The 15,623-nt window shown below is 50.2% G+C and overlaps 1 protein-coding gene across 1 annotated transcript in view; it reads right to left on the reverse strand.

Moving 5' to 3' along the window:
- LOC134359119 (pancreatic triacylglycerol lipase-like) overlaps positions 1 to 15,623 on the reverse strand; it is a 78,561-nt gene that overhangs the window by 36,723 nt on the left and 26,215 nt on the right. The gene's annotated exons all lie outside the window — the stretch shown is intronic.

Below are 15,623 nucleotides of genomic sequence, written 5' to 3' on the forward strand. Positions count from 1 at the left end.
GTGTGTGGGGGGTGGTGGAATGGTGTCTGTATAAATAACTGTGTGTGGGGGTGTGGAAAGGTGTCTATGTAACTCACCGTGCGTGGGGGGTGGTGGAATGGTGTCTGTATAAATCACTGTGTGTGGGGTGGTGGAATGGGGTCTGTATAACTCACTGTGTGTCTGTGGGAGGGGTTGAATGGTGTCTGTATAACTCACTATGTGTGGGGGTTGAATGGTGTCTATAACTCACTGTGTGTGGGGGGGGGTTGAACAGTGTCTGTATAACTCACTGTGTGTGGGGGTGGAATGGTGTCTGTATACCTCACTGTGTGTGGGGGGGGTGGAATGGTGTCTGTATAACACTGTGTGTTGGGGGTAGAATTGTGTCTGTATAAATCACTGTGTTTTTGCAGGGGGGTTGAATGGTGTCTGTATCACTCACTGCGTGTTGGGGGGGTGGAATGGTGTCTGTAGAACTCAGTCTGTGTGTGCGGGAGGGGTGGAATGGTGTCTGTAGAACTCAGTCTGTGTGTGCGGGAGGGGTGGAATGGTGTCTGTATAAATCACTGTGTGTGGGGGGTGGAATGGTGTCTGTATAACTCACTGTGTGTGGGGTGTGGAATCGTGTCTGTATAAATTACTGTGTGTATGGGGGTTGGAATTGAGTCTGTATAACTCACTGTGTGTGGGGGGGTGGAATGGGCTCTGTATAACTCACTGTGTGTTGGGGGTGGAATGGTGTCTGTATAACTCACTGTGTTTGTGGGGGAGGGTGGAATGATGTCTGTATAACTCACTGTGTGTTGGGGGGTGGAATGGTGTCTGTAGAACTCAGTCTGTGTGTGCGGGAGGGGTGGAATGGTGTCTGTATAACTCACTGTGGGGGGGTGGAATGGTGTCTGTAGAACTCACTGTGTGGGGGGATGGATTGGTGTCTGTATAACTCACTGTGTAGGGGGGTGGAATGGTATCTGTATAACTCAGTGTCTTAGGGGGGTGGATTGGTGTTTGTATAACTCACTGTGTGTGGGGGGTGGTGGAATGGTGTCTGTATAAATAACTGTGTGTGGGGGGCGGGTGGAATGGGGTCTGTATAACTCACTGTGTGGGGGTTGAATGGTGTCTATAACTCACTGTGTGTGGGGGGAGTGCAATGGTGTCTCTCTAACTCACTGTGTGTCGGGGTCGGTGTGGAAAAGTGTCTGCATAACTTGCTGTGTGTGGGGGGGTTGAACAGTGTCTGTATAACTCACTGTGTGTGGGGGTGGAATGGTGTCTGTATACCTCACTGTGTGTTGGGGGGGTGGAATGGTGTCTGTAGAACTCAGTCTGTGTGTGGGGGGGGGGAATGGGGTCTGTATAACTCACTGTGTGTCTGTGGGAGGGGTGGAATGGTGTCCGTATAACTCACTGTGTGGGGGGATGAATTGGTGTCTGTATAACTCACTGTGTAGGGGGGTGGAATGGTATCTGTATAACTCAGTATGTGTGGGGGGTGGATTGGTGTTTGCATAACTCACTGTGTGGGGGGGGAATGGTGACTGTTTCACTCAGTGTGTGGGGGGCTGGAATGGTGTCTGTATAACTCAATGTGTGTGGGGTGTGGAATCGTGTCTGTATAAATTACTGTGTGTGTGGGGGGTGGAATTGAGTCTGTATACATCACTGAGTTTGTGGGGGGGTGGAATGGTGTCTGTATAACTCATTGTGTGGGGGGGTCAAATGGTGACTGTTTCACTCAGTGTGTGGGGGGGTGGAATGGTGTCTGTAGAACTCACTCTGTGTGTGCAGGAGGGGTGGAATGGTGTCTGTATAACTCACTGTGTGTGGGGGGTGGTGGAATGGTGTCTGTATAAATAACTGTGTGTGGGGGTGTGGAAAGGTGTCTATGTAACTCACCGTGCGTGGGGGGTGGTGGAATGGTGTCTGTATAAATCACTGTGTGTGGGGTGGTGGAATGGGGTCTGTATAACTCACTGTGTGTCTGTGGGAGGGGTTGAATGGTGTCTGTATAATTCACTATGTGTGGGGGTTGAATGGTGTCTATAACTCACTGTGTGTGGGGGGGGTTGAACAGTGTCTGTATAACTCACTGTGTGTGGGGGTGGAATGGTGTCTGTATACCTCACTGTGTGTGGGGGGGGTGGAATGGTGTCTGTATAACACTGTGTGTTGGGGGTAGAATTGTGTCTGTATAAATCACTGTGTTTTTGCAGGGGGGTTGAATGGTGTCTGTATCACTCACTGCGTGTTGGGGGCGTGGAATGGTGTCTGTAGAACTCAGTCTGTGTGTGCGGGAGGGGTGGAATGGTGTCTGTAGAACTCAGTCTGTGTGTGCGGGAGGGGTGGAATGGTGTCTGTATAAATCACTGTGTGTGGGGGGTGGAATGGTGTCTGTATAACTCACTGTGTGTGGGGTGTGGAATCGTGTCTGTATAAATTACTGTGTGTATGGGGGTTGGAATTGAGTCTGTATAACTCACTGTGTGTTGGGGGTGGAATGGTGTCTGTATAACTCACTGTGTTTGTGGGGGAGGGTGGAATGATGTCTGTATAACTCACTGTGTGTTGGGGGGTGGAATGGTGTCTGTAGAACTCAGTCTGTGTGTGCGGGAGGGGTGGAATGGTGTCTGTATAACTCACTGTGGGGGGGTGGAATGGTGTCTGTAGAACTCACTCTGTATGTGCGGGAGGGGTGGAATGGTGTCTGTATAACTCACTGTGTCGGGGGGTGGAATGGTGTCTGTATAACTCACTGTGTGGGGGGGTTGGAATCGTGTCTGTATAAATCAATGTGTGTCTGGTGGGGTGGAATACTGTCTGTATAACTCACTGTGTGTGGGGTGTGGAATCGTGTCTGTATAAATTACTGTGTGTGTGGGGGGGTGGAATTGAGTCTGTATAACTCTGTGTGTGGGGGGTGGAATGGTGTCTGTATAGATCACTGTGTTTGTGGGGGGGGTGGAATGGTGTCTGTATAACTCACTGTGTGGGGGGGGTGAAATGGTGTCTATGTAACTCACCGTGCGTGGGGGGAGTGGAATGGTGTCTGTATAACTCACTGTGTGTGGGGGGTGGTGGAATGGTGTCTGTATAAATAACTGTGTGTGGGGGTGTGGAATGGTGTCTATGTAACTCACCGTGCGTGGGGGGGGGTGGAATGGTGTCTGTATAATTCAGTGTGTGCGGGGGTGGAATGTTGTCTGTATAATTCACTCTTTCGGGAGGATGAATGGTGTCTGTATAACTCAGTGTGTGTGTGGGGGGAAGGGTTGAATAGTACCTGTAAAACTCACCGTCTTTCTGTGGGGGGTGGAATGGTGTCTGTATAACTCACTGTGTGTGGGGTGTAGAATCGTGTCTGTATAACTCCCGGGGGGTGGAATGGTGTCTGTAGAACTCACTCTGTGTGTGCAGGAGGGGTGGAATGGTGTCTGTATAACTCACTGTGTGTGGGGGGTGGTGGAATGGTGTCTGTATAAATAACTGTGTGTGGGGGGGTGGAATGGTGTCTATGTAACTCACCGTGCGTGGGCGGTGGTGGAATGGTGTCTGTATAAATCACTGTGTGTGGGGGGGGGGGTGGAATGGTGTCTGTATAACTCACTGTGTGTGGGGGGGGTGGAATGGTGTCTGTATAACTCACTGTGTGTGGGGGGTGGAATGGTGTCTGTATAACTCAATGTGTGTGGGGGAGGGTGGAATGGTGTCTGTATAACTCACTGTCTTTCTGTGGGGGGTGGAATGGTGTCTGTATAAATCACTGTGTCTGGGGGGGTGGAATGGTGTCTGTATAACTCACTGTGTGTGGGGTGTGGAATCGTGTCTGTATAAATTACTGTGTGTGTGGGGGGGTGGAATTGAGTCTGTATAACTCACTGTGAATGGGGGGTGGAATGGTGTCTGTATAAATCACTGTGTTTGTGGGGGGGGTGGAATGGTGTCTGTATAACTCACTGTGTGGGGGGGGTGGAATGGTGACTGTTTCACTCTGTGTGTGGGGGGGTGGAATTGAGTCTGTATAACTCACTGTGTGGGGGATGGAATGGTGTCTGTATAACTCACTGTGTGTGGGGGGGGCGTGGAATGGTGTCTGTATAACTCACTGTGTGGGGGATGGAATGGTGTCTGTATAACTCACTGTGTGTGGGGGGGGCGTGGAATGGTGTCTGTATAACTCACTGTGTGTGGGGTGTGGAATCGTGTCTGTATAAATTACTGTGTGTGTGGGGGGGTGGAATTGAGTCTGTATAACTCTGTGTGGGGGGTGGAATGGTGTCTGTATAGATCACTGTGTTTGTGGGGGGGTGGAATGGTGTCTGTATAACTCACTGTGTGGGGGGGGTGAAATGGTGTCTATGTAACTCACCGTGCGTGGGGGGAGTGGAATGGTGCCTGTATAACTCACTGTATTGGGGGATGGAATGGTGTCTGTATAACTCACTGTGTGTGGGGTGTAGAATCGTGTCTGTATAACTCACTGTGTGGGGGGGGTGGAATGGTGTCTGTAGAACTCACTGTGTGTCTGTGGGAGGGGTGGAATGGTGTCTGTATAACTCACTGTGTGTGGGGGTGGAATGGTGTCTGTATAACTCACTGCTTTGGGGGGTGGAATGGTGACTGTATAACTCACTGTGTGTGGGGGTGGAATGGTGTCTGTATAACTCACTGCTTTGGGGGGGTGGAATGGTGACTGTATAACTCACTGTGTGTGGGGGCGTGAAATGGTGTCTGTATTACTCACTGTGTGGGGTGTGGAATCGTGTCTGTATAAATTACTGTGTGTGTGGGGGGGTGGAATTGAGTCTGTATAACTCACTGTGTTTGGGAGGTGGAATGGTGTCTATAACTCACTCTGTGTGGGGGTTGAATGGTGTCTATAACTCACTGTGTGTCTGCGGGGGTGGAATAGTGTCTGTATAACTCATTGTGTGGGGGGGTGGAATGTTGTCTCTATAACATTGTATGGGGGGTGGAATGTTGTCTGTATAACTCACTCTTTCGGGGGGATGAATGGTGTCTGTATAACTCAGTGTGTGGGGAGGTCGAATGGTGTCTGTATAACTCAGTGTGTGGGGAGGTGGAATGTTGTCTGTATAACTCACTCTTTTGGGGGGGATGAATGGTGTCTGTATAACTCAGTGTGTGTGTGGGGGGGAGAGTTGAATAGTACCTGTAAAATTCACTGTCTTTCTCTGGGGGGTGGAATGGTGTCTGTATAAATCACTGTGTGTGTGTGGGAGGGGTGGAATGGTGTCTGTATAAATCACGGTGTTTGTTGGGGTGGAATTGTGTCTGCATAACTCACTGTGCGTGGGGAGGTTGAATAGTGTCTGTATAACTCACTGAATGTGGGGGGGGTGGATTGGTGTCTGTATAACTCACTGTGTGTGGGGGCGTGAAATGGTGTCTGTATAACTCACTGTTTTGAGGGGGTGGAATGGTGTCTGTATAACTCACTGTGTGGGGGGGTGGAATGGTATCTGTGTAACTCAATGTATGTGGGGTGTGGAATCGTGTCTGTATAAATTACTGTATGTGTGGGGGGGTGGAATTGAGTCTGTATAACTCTGTGTGTGCAGGGTGGAATGGTGTCTGTATACATCACTGTGTTTGTGGGGGGGTGGATTGGTATCTGTATAACTCACTGTGTGGGGGAGTGGAATGGTGACTGTATAACTCACTGTGTGTGGGGGGGTGGAACGGTGTCTGTATAACTCACTGTGTGGGGGGTGGAATGGTGTCTGTATAAATCACTGTGTGTGGGGGGGTTGGAATGGTGTCTGTATAAATCACTGTGTGTGGGGGGCTTGAATGGTGTCTGTATAACTCACTGTGTGGGGGGGTGGAATGGTGACTGTTTCACTCAGTGTGTGGGGGGGGTGGAATGGTGTCTGTAAAACTCACTGTGTGTTGGGGGGGGCAATGGTGTCTCTCTAACTCACTGCGTGTGGGTGTCGGTGTGGAAAGGTGTCTGCATAAATCACTGGGTGCGGGGGGGGCGCGTTGAACAGTGTCTGTATAACACACTGGGTGTGAGGAGGGTTGAATTGTGTCTGTATAACTCACTGTGTGTTTGTGGGAGGGGTGTAATGGTGTCTGTATAAATCACGGTGTTTGTTGGGGTGGAATTGTGTCTGCATAACTCATTGTGTGTGGGGGGGTTGAACAGTGTCTGTATAACTCACTGTGTGTGGGGGGGTGGAATGGTGTCTGTATAACTCACTGTGTGTGGGGGTGGAATGGTGTCTGTATAACTCACTATGTGTGGGGGCGTGAAATCGTGTCTGTATAACTCACTGTGTGTGGGGGTGGGTGGAACGGTGTCTGTATAAATCACTGTGTGTGGGGGGGGGTGGAATGGTGTCTGTATAAATCACTGTGTGTGGGGTGGGTGGAATGGTGTCTCTATAACTCACAGTGTGTGGGGGGTTGGAATGGTGTCTCTAACTCACTGTGTGTCGGGGTTGGTGTGGACTGGTGTCTGTATACCTCACTATGTGTGTGTGGGAGGGGTGGAATGGTGTCTGTATGAATAACTGTGTGTGGGGGGGTGGAATGGTGTCTGTATAACTCACTGTGTGTAGGGGGTTGGAATGGTGTCTGTATAAATCACTGTGTCTGGGGGGGTGGAATAGTGTCTGTATAACTCATTGTGTGGGGAGGTCGAATGGTGTCAGTATAACTCAGTGTGTGGGGGATGGAATGGTGTCTGTATAACTCACTGTGTGGGGTGGGGTGGAATGGTGTCTGTATAACTCACTGTGTGTGGGGGGTGGAATGGTGTCTGTATAAATCACTGTGTTAGTGGGGGGGTGGAATGGTGTCTGTATAACTCACTGTGTGGGGGGGGAATGGTGACTGTTTCACTCAGTGTGTGGGAGGGGTGGAATGGTGTCTGTAGAACTCACTCTGTGTGTGCAGGAGGGGTGGAATGGTGTCTGTATAACTCACTGTGTGTGGGGGGTGGTGGAATGGTGTCTGTATAAATAACTGTGTGTGGGGGTGCGGAATGGTGTCTATGTAACTCACCGTGCGTGGGGGGTGGTGGAATGGTGTCTGTATAAATCACTGTGTGTGTGGGGGGGGTGGAATGGGGTCTGTATAACTCACTGTGTGTCTGTGGGAGGGGTGGAATGGTGTCTGTATAACTCACTGTGAGTGGGGGTTGAATGGTGTTTATAACTCACTGTGTGTTGGGCGGTGCAATGGTGTCTCTCGAACTCACTGTGTGTGGGTGTCGGTGTGGAAAGGTGTCTGCATAACTCACTGGGTGCGGGGGGGGGGTTTGAACAGTGTCTGTATAACACACTGGGTGTGAGGAGGGTTGAATGGTGTCTGTATAACTCACTTTGTGTGTGGGGGGGTGGAATGTTGTCTGTATAACTCACTGTGTGGGGGGGTCGAATGGTGTCAGTATAACTCAGTGTGTGGGGGGGTGGAATGGTGTCTGTATACATCACTGTGTTTGTGGGGGGGTGGAATGGTATCTGTATAACTCACTGTGTGGGGGAGTGGAATGGTGACTGTATAACTCACTGTATGTGGGGGGGTGGAATGGTGTCTGTATAACTCACTGTGTGGGGGGTGGAATGGTGTCTGTATAAATCACTGTGTGTGGGGGGGTTGGAATGGTGTCTGTATAAATCACTGTGTGTGGGGGGCTTGAATGGTGTCTGTATAACTCACTGTGTGGGGGGGTGGAATGGTGACTGTTTCACTCAGTGTGTGGGGGGGGTGGAATGGTGTCTGTAAAACTCACAGTGTGTTGGGGGGTGCAATGGTGTCTCTCTAACTCACTGCGTGTGGGTGTCGGTGTGGAAAGGTGTCTGCATAAATCACTGGGTGCGGGGGGGGCGCGTTGAACAGTGTCTGTATAACACACTGGGTGTGAGGAGGGTTGAATTGTGTCTGTATAACTCACTGTGTGTTTGTGGGAGGGGTGTAATGGTGTCTGTATAAATCACGGTGTTTGTTGGGGTGGAATTGTGTCTGCATAACTCATTGTGTGTGGGGGGGTTGAACAGTGTCTGTATAACTCACTGTGTGTGGGGGTGGAATGGTGTCTGTATAACTCACTATGTGTGGGGGGGGTGGAACGGTGTCTGTATAACTCACTGTGTGTGTGGGGTTGGAATGGTGTCTGTATAAATCACTGTGTGTGGGGGGGGTGGAATGGTGTCTCTATAACTCACAGTGTGTGGGGGGTTGGAATGGTGTCTCTAACTCACTGTGTGTCGGGGTTGGTGTGGACTGGTGTCTGTATACCTCACTATGTGTGTGTGGGAGGGGTGGAATGGTGTCTGTATGAATAACTGTGTGTGGGGGGGTGGAATGGTGTCTGTATAACTCACTGTGTGTAGGGGGTTGGAATGGTGTCTGTATAAATGACTGTGTCTGGGGGGGTGGAATGGTGTCTGTATAACTCACTGTGTGTAGGGGGTTGGAATGGTGTCTGTATAAATCACTGTGTGTGGGGGGGGTGGAATGGTGTCTGTATAACTCATTGTGTGGGGAGGTCGAATGGTGTCAGTATAACTCAGTGTGTGGGGAGGTGGAATGTTGTCTGTATAACTCACTCTTTTGGGGGGGATGAATGGTGTCTGTATAACTCAGTGTGTGTGTGGGGGGGAGGGTTGAATAGTACCTGTAAAACTCACTGTCTTTCTGTGGGGGGTGGAATGGTGTCTGTATGACTCACTGTGTGGGGGGGTGGAATGGTGTCTATATAACTCACTGTGTGGGGGATGGAATGGTGTCTGTATAACTCACTGTGTGGGGTGGGGTGGAATGGTGTCTGTATAACTCACTGTGTGTGGGGGGTGGAATGGTGTCTGTATAAATCACTGTGTTAGTGGGGGGGTGGAATGGTGTCTGTATAACTCACTGTGTGGGGGGGGAATGGTGACTGTTTCACTCAGTGTGTGGGGGGGTGGAATGGCGTCTGTAGAACTCACTCTGTGTGTGCAGGAGGGGTGGAATGGTGTCTGTATAACTCACTGTGTGTGGGGGTGGTGGAATGGTGTCTGTATAAATAACTGTGTCTGGGGGGGTGGAATGGTGTCTGTATAACTCACTGTGTGTGGGGGGTGGTGGAATGGTGTCTGTATAAATAACTGTGTGTGGGGGTGCGGAATGGTGTCTATGTAACTCACCGTGCGTGGGGGGTGGTGGAATGGTGTCTGTATAACTCACTTTGTGTGTGGGGGGGTGGAATGTTGTCTGTATAACTCACTGTGTGGGGGGGTCGAATGGTGTCAGTATAACTCAGTGTGTGGGGGGGTGGAATGGTGTCTGTATGACTCACTGTGTGGGGGGTGGAATGGTGTCTGTATAACTCACTGTGTGTGGGGGGTGGAATGGTGTCTGTATAACTCACTGTGTGTGTGGGGGGGTGGAATGGTGTCTATATAACTCACTGTGTGGCGGATGGAATGGTGTCTGTATAACTCACTGTGTGTGGGGGGTGGAATGGTGTCTGTATAACTCACTGTGTGTGTGGAAGTGGAATGGTGTCTATATAACTCACTGTGTGGGGCGGGGTGGAATGGTGTCTGTATAACTCACTGTGTGTGGGGTGTGGAATCGTGTCTCTCTAACTCACTGCGTGTGGGTGTCGGTGTGGAAAGGTGTCTGCATAACTCACTGGGTGCGGGGGGGGCGCGTTGAACAGTGTCTGTATAACACACTGGGTGTGAGGAGGGTTGAATTGTGTCTGTATAACTCACTGTGTGTTTGTGGGAGGGGTGTAATGGTGTCTGTATAAATCACGGTGTTTGTTGGGGTGGAATTGTGTCTGCATAACTCATTGTGTGTGGGGGGGCTGAACAGTGTCTGTATAACTCACTGTGTGTGGGGGTGGAATTGTGTCTGTATAACTCACTATGTGTGGGGGCGTGAAATGGTGTCTGTATAACTCACTATGTGTGGGGGGGGTGGAACGGTGTCTGTATAACTCACTGTGTGTGTGGGGTGGAATGGTGTCTGTATAAATCACTGTGTCTGGGGGGGTTGGAATGGTGTCTGTATAAATCACTGTGTGTGGGGTGGGTGGAATGGTGTCTCTATAACTCACAGTGTGTGGGGGGTTGGAATGGTGTCTCTAACTCACTGTGTGTCGGGGTTGGTGTGGACTGGTGTCTGTATACCTCACTATGTGTGTGTGGGAGGGGTGGAATGGTGTCTGTATGAATAACTGTGTGTGGGGGGGTGGAATGGTGTCTGTATAACTCACTGTGTAGGGGGTTGGAATGGTGTCTGTATAAATCACTGTGTGTCTGGGGGGGTGGAATAGTGTCTGTATAACTCATTGTGTGGGGAGGTCGAATGGTGTCAGTATAACTCAGTGTGTGGGGAGGTGGAATGTTGTCTGTATAACTCACTCTTTTGGGGGGGATGAATTTGTGTCTGTATAACTCAGTGTGTGTGTGGGGGGGAGGGTTGAATAGTACCTGTAAAACTCACTGTCTTTCTGTGGGGGGTAGAATGGTGTCTGTATGACTCACTGTGTGGGGGGGGGTGGAATGGTGTCTATATAACTCACTGTGTGGGGGATGGAATGGTGTCTGTATAACTCACTGTGTGGGGTGGGGTGGAATGGTGTCTGTATAACTCACTGTGTGTGGGGGGTGGAATGGTGTCTGTATAAATCACTGTGTTAGTTGGGGGGTGGAATGGTGTCTGTATAACTCACTGTGTGGGGGGGGAATGGTGACTGTTTCACTCAGTGTGTGGGGGGGTGGAATGGTGTCTGTAGAATTCACTCTGTGTGCAGAAGGGGTGGAATGGTGTCTGTATAACTCACTGTGTGTGGGGGGTGGTGGAATGGTGTCTGTATAAATAACTGTGTCTGGGGGGTGGAATGGTGTCTGTATAACTCACTGTGTGTGGGGGGTGGTGGAATGGTGTCTGTATAAATAACTGTGTGTGGGGGTGTGGAATGGTGTCTATGTAACTCACCGTGCGTGGGGGGTGGTGGAATGGTGTCTGTATAAATCACTGTGTGTGGGGGGGGTGGAATGGGGTCTGTATTTTCTCACTGTGTGTCTGTGGGAGGGGTGGAATGGTGTCTGTATAACTCACTGTGAGTGGGGGTTGAATGGTGTTTATAACTCACTGTGTGTTGGGCGGTGCAATGGTGTCTCTCGAACACTGTGTGTGGGTGTCGGTGTGGAAAGGTGTCTGCATAACTCACTGGGTGCGGGGGGGGGGTTTGAACAGTGTCTGTATAACACACTGGGTGTGAGGAGGGTTGAATGGTGTCTGTATAACTCACTTTGTGTGTGGGGGGGTGGAATGTCTGTAGAACTCACTATGTGTGGGAGGGGTGGAATAGTGTCTGTATAAATCGTGTTTGGGGTGCGGTATGGTGTCTGTAAAACGCACTGTATGTGGGTGGGGTTGTTGAATGGTGTCTGTATGAATAACTGTGTATGGGGGGGTGGAATGGTGTCTGTATAAATCACTGTGTCTGGGGGGGTGGAATAGTGTCTGTATAACTCAGTGTGTGTGTGGGGGGGGTTAAAAAGTACCTGTAAAACTCACTGTCTTTCTGTGGGGGGTAGAATGGTGTCTGTATAAATCACTGTGTCTGGGGGGGTGGAATGGTGTCTGTATAACTCACTGTGTGTAGGGGGTTGGAATGGTGTCTGTATAAATCACTGTGTGTGGGGGGGTGGAATGGTGTCTGTATAACTCATTGTGTGGGGAGGTCGAATGGTGTCAGTATAACTCAGTGTGTGGGGAGGTGGAATGTTGTCTGTATAACTCACTCTTTTGGGGGGGATGAATGGTGTCTGTATAACTCAGTGTGTGTGTGGGGGGGAGGGTTGAATAGTACCTGTAAAACTCACTGTCTTTCTGTGGGGGGTGGAATGGTGTCTGTATGACTCACTGTGTGGGGGGGGGGTGGAATGGTGTCTATATAACTCACTGTGTGGGGGATGGAATGGTGTCTGTATAACTCACTGTGTGGGGTGGGGTGGAATGGTGTCTGTATAACTCACTGTGTGTGGGGGGTGGAATGGTGTCTGTATAAATCACTGTGTTAGTGGGGGGGTGGAATGGTGTCTGTATAACTCACTGTGTGGGGGGGGAATGGTGACTGTTTCACTCAGTGTGTGGGGGGGGGTGGAATGGTGTCTGTAGAACTCACTCTGTGTGTGCAGGAGGGGTGGAATGGTGTCTGTATAACTCACTGTGTGTGGGGGTGGTGGAATGGTGTCTATAAATAACTGTGTCTGGGGGGGTGGAATGGTGTCTGTATAACTCACTGTGTGTGGGGGGTGGTGGAATGGTGTCTGTATAAATAACTGTGTGTGGGGGTGCGGAATGGTGTCTATGTAACTCACCGTGCGTGGGGGGTGGTGGAATGGTGTCTGTATAAATCACTGTGTGTGTGGGGGGGGTGGAATGGGGTCTGTATAACTCACTGTGTGTCTGTGGGAGGGGTGGAATGGTGTCTGTATAACTCACTGTGAGTGGGGGTTGAATGGTGTTTATAACTCACTGTGTGTTGGGCGGTGCAATGGTGTCTCTCGAACTCACTGTGTGTGGGTGTCGGTGTGGAAAGGTGTCTGCATAACTCACTGGGTGCGGGGGGGGTTTGAACAGTGTCTGTATAACACACTGGGTGTGAGGAGGGTTGAATGGTGTCTGTATAACTCACTTTGTGTGTGGGGGGGTGGAATGTTGTCTGTATAACTCACTGTGTGGGGGGGTCGAATGGTGTCAGTATAACTCAGTGTGTGGGGGGGTGGAATGGTGTCTGTATGACTCACTGTGTGGGGGCTGGAATGGTGTCTGTATAACTCACTGTGTGTGGGGGGTGGAATGGTGTCTGTATAACTCACTGTGTGTGTGGAAGTGGAATGGTGTCTATATAACTCACTGTGTGGCGGATGGAATGGTGTCTGTATAACTCACTGTGTGTGGGGGGTGGAATGGTGTCTGTATAACTCACTGTGTGTGTGGAAGTGGAATGGTGTCTATATAACTCACTGTGTGTGGGGTGTGGAATCGTGTCTCTCTAACTCACTGCGTGTGGGTGTCGGTGTGGAAAGGTGTCTGCATAACTCACTGGGTGCGGGGGGGGCGCGTTGAACAGTGTCTGTATAACACACTGGGTGTGAGGAGGGTTGAATTGTGTCTGTATAACTCACTGTGTGTTTGTGGGAGGGGTGTAATGGTGTCTGTATAAATCACGGTGTTTGTTGGGGTGGAATTGTGTCTGCATAACTCATTGTGTGTGGGGGGGCTGAACAGTGTCTGTATAACTCACTGTGTGTGGGGGTGGAATTGTGTCTGTATAACTCACTATGTGTGGGGGCGTGAAATGGTGTCTGTATAACTCACTATGTGTGGGGGGGGTGGAACGGTGTCTGTATAACTCACTGTGTGTGTGGGGTGGAATGGTGTCTGTATAAATCACTGTGTCTGGGGGGGTTGGAATGGTGTCTGTATAAATCACTGTGTGTGGGGTGGGTGGAATGGTGTCTCTATAACTCACAGTGTGTGGGGGGTTGGAATGGTGTCTCTAACTCACTGTGTGTCGGGGTTGGTGTGGACTGGTGTCTGTATACCTCACTATGTGTGTGTGGGAGGGGTGGAATGGTGTCTGTATGAATAACTGTGTGTGGGGGGGTGGAATGGTGTCTGTATAACTCACTGTGTAGGGGGTTGGAATGGTGTCTGTATAAATCACTGTGTGTCTGGGGGGGTGGAATAGTGTCTGTATAACTCATTGTGTGGGGAGGTCGAATGGTGTCAGTATAACTCAGTGTGGGGAGGTGGAATGTCGTCTGTATAACTCACTCTTTTGGGGGGGATGAATGGTGTCTGTATAACTCAGTGTGTGTGTGGGGGGGAGGGTTGAATAGTACCTGTAAAACTCACTGTCTTTCTGTGGGGGGTAGAATGGTGTCTGTATGACTCACTGTGTGGGGGGGGGGTGGAATGGTGTCTATATAACTCACTGTGTGGGGGATGGAATGGTGTCTGTATAACTCACTGTGTGGGGTGGGGTGGAATGGTGTCTGTATAACTCACTGTGTGTGGGGGGTGGAATGGTGTCTGTATAAATCACTGTGTTAGTTGGGGGGTGGAATGGTGTCTGTATAACTCACTGTGTGGGGGGGGAATGGTGACTGTTTCACTCAGTGTGTGGGGGGGTGGAATGGTGTCTGTAGAACTCACTCTGTGTGCAGCAGGGGTGGAATGGTGTCTGTATAACTCACTGTGTGTGGGGGGTGGTGGAATGGTGTCTGTATAAATAACTGTGTCTGGGGGGGTGGAATGGTGTCTGTATAACTCACTGTGTGTGGGGGGTGGTGGAATGGTGTCTGTATAAATAACTGTGTGTGGGGGTGCGGAATGGTGTCTATGTAACTCACCGTGCGTGGGGGGTGGTGGAATGGTGTCTGTATAAATCACTGTGTGTGTGGGGGGGGTGGAATGGGGTCTGTATAACTCACTGTGTGTCTGTGGGAGGGGTGGAATGGTGTCTGTATAACTCACTGTGAGTGGGGGTTGAATGGTGTTTATAACTCACTGTGTGTTGGGCGGTGCAATGGTGTCTCTCGAACTCACTGTGTGTGGGTGTCGGTGTGGAAAGGTGTCTGCATAACTCACTGGGTGCGGGGGGGGAGTTTGAACAGTGTCTGTATAACACACTGGGTGTGAGGAGGGTTGAATGGTGTCTGTATAACTCACTTTGTGTGTGGGGGGGTGGAATGTCTGTAGAACTCACTATGTGTGGGAGGGGTGGAATAGTGTCTGTATAAATCGTGTTTGGGGTGCGGTATGGTGTCTGTAAAACGCACTATGTGGGTGGGGTTGTTGAATGGTGTCTGTATGAATAACTGTGTATGGGGGGGTGGAATGGTGTCTGTATAAATCACTGTGTCTGGGGGGGTGGAATAGTGTCTGTATAACTCAGTGTGTGTGTGGGGGGGGTTAAAAAGTACCTGTAAAACTCACTGTCTTTCTGTGGGGGGTAGAATGGTGTCTGTATAAATCACTGTGTCTGGGGGGGTGGAATGGTGTCTGTATAAATCACTGTGTGTGTGGGGGGGTGGAATGGGGTCTGTATAAATCACTGTGTGTCTGTGGGAGGGGTGGAATGGTGTCTCTCTAACTCACTGTGTGTGGGGGGGTGGAATAGTGTCTGTAAAACTCACTGTGTGTGGGGGTTGAATGGTGTTTATAACTCACTGTGAGTGGGGGTTGAATGGTGTTTATAACTCACTGTGTGTTGCGGGGTGCAATGGTGTCTCTCTAACTCTGTGTGTGGGGGTCGGTGTGGAAAGGTGTCTGCATAACTCACTGGGTGCAGGGGGGTGTTGAACAGTGTCTGTATAACACACTGGGTGTGAGGAGGGTTGAATGTTGTCTGTAGAACTCACTGTGTGGGAGGGGTGGAATAGTGTCTGTATAAATCGTGTTTGGGGTGCGGTATGGTGTCTGTAAAACGCACTGTATGTGGGTGGGGTTGTTGAATGGTGTCTGTATAACTCACTGTGTGTGGGGGGTTGGAATGGTGTCTGTATAAATCACTGTGTCTGGGGGGGTGGAATAGTGTCTGTATAACTCAGTGTGTGTGTGGGGGGGGGGGGTTGAATAGTACCTGTAAAACTCACTGTCTT

This window comes from Mobula hypostoma, chromosome 19 (assembly GCF_963921235.1).
Source record: "Mobula hypostoma chromosome 19, sMobHyp1.1, whole genome shotgun sequence".
Taxonomy (NCBI): Eukaryota; Metazoa; Chordata; class Chondrichthyes; order Myliobatiformes; family Myliobatidae; genus Mobula; species Mobula hypostoma.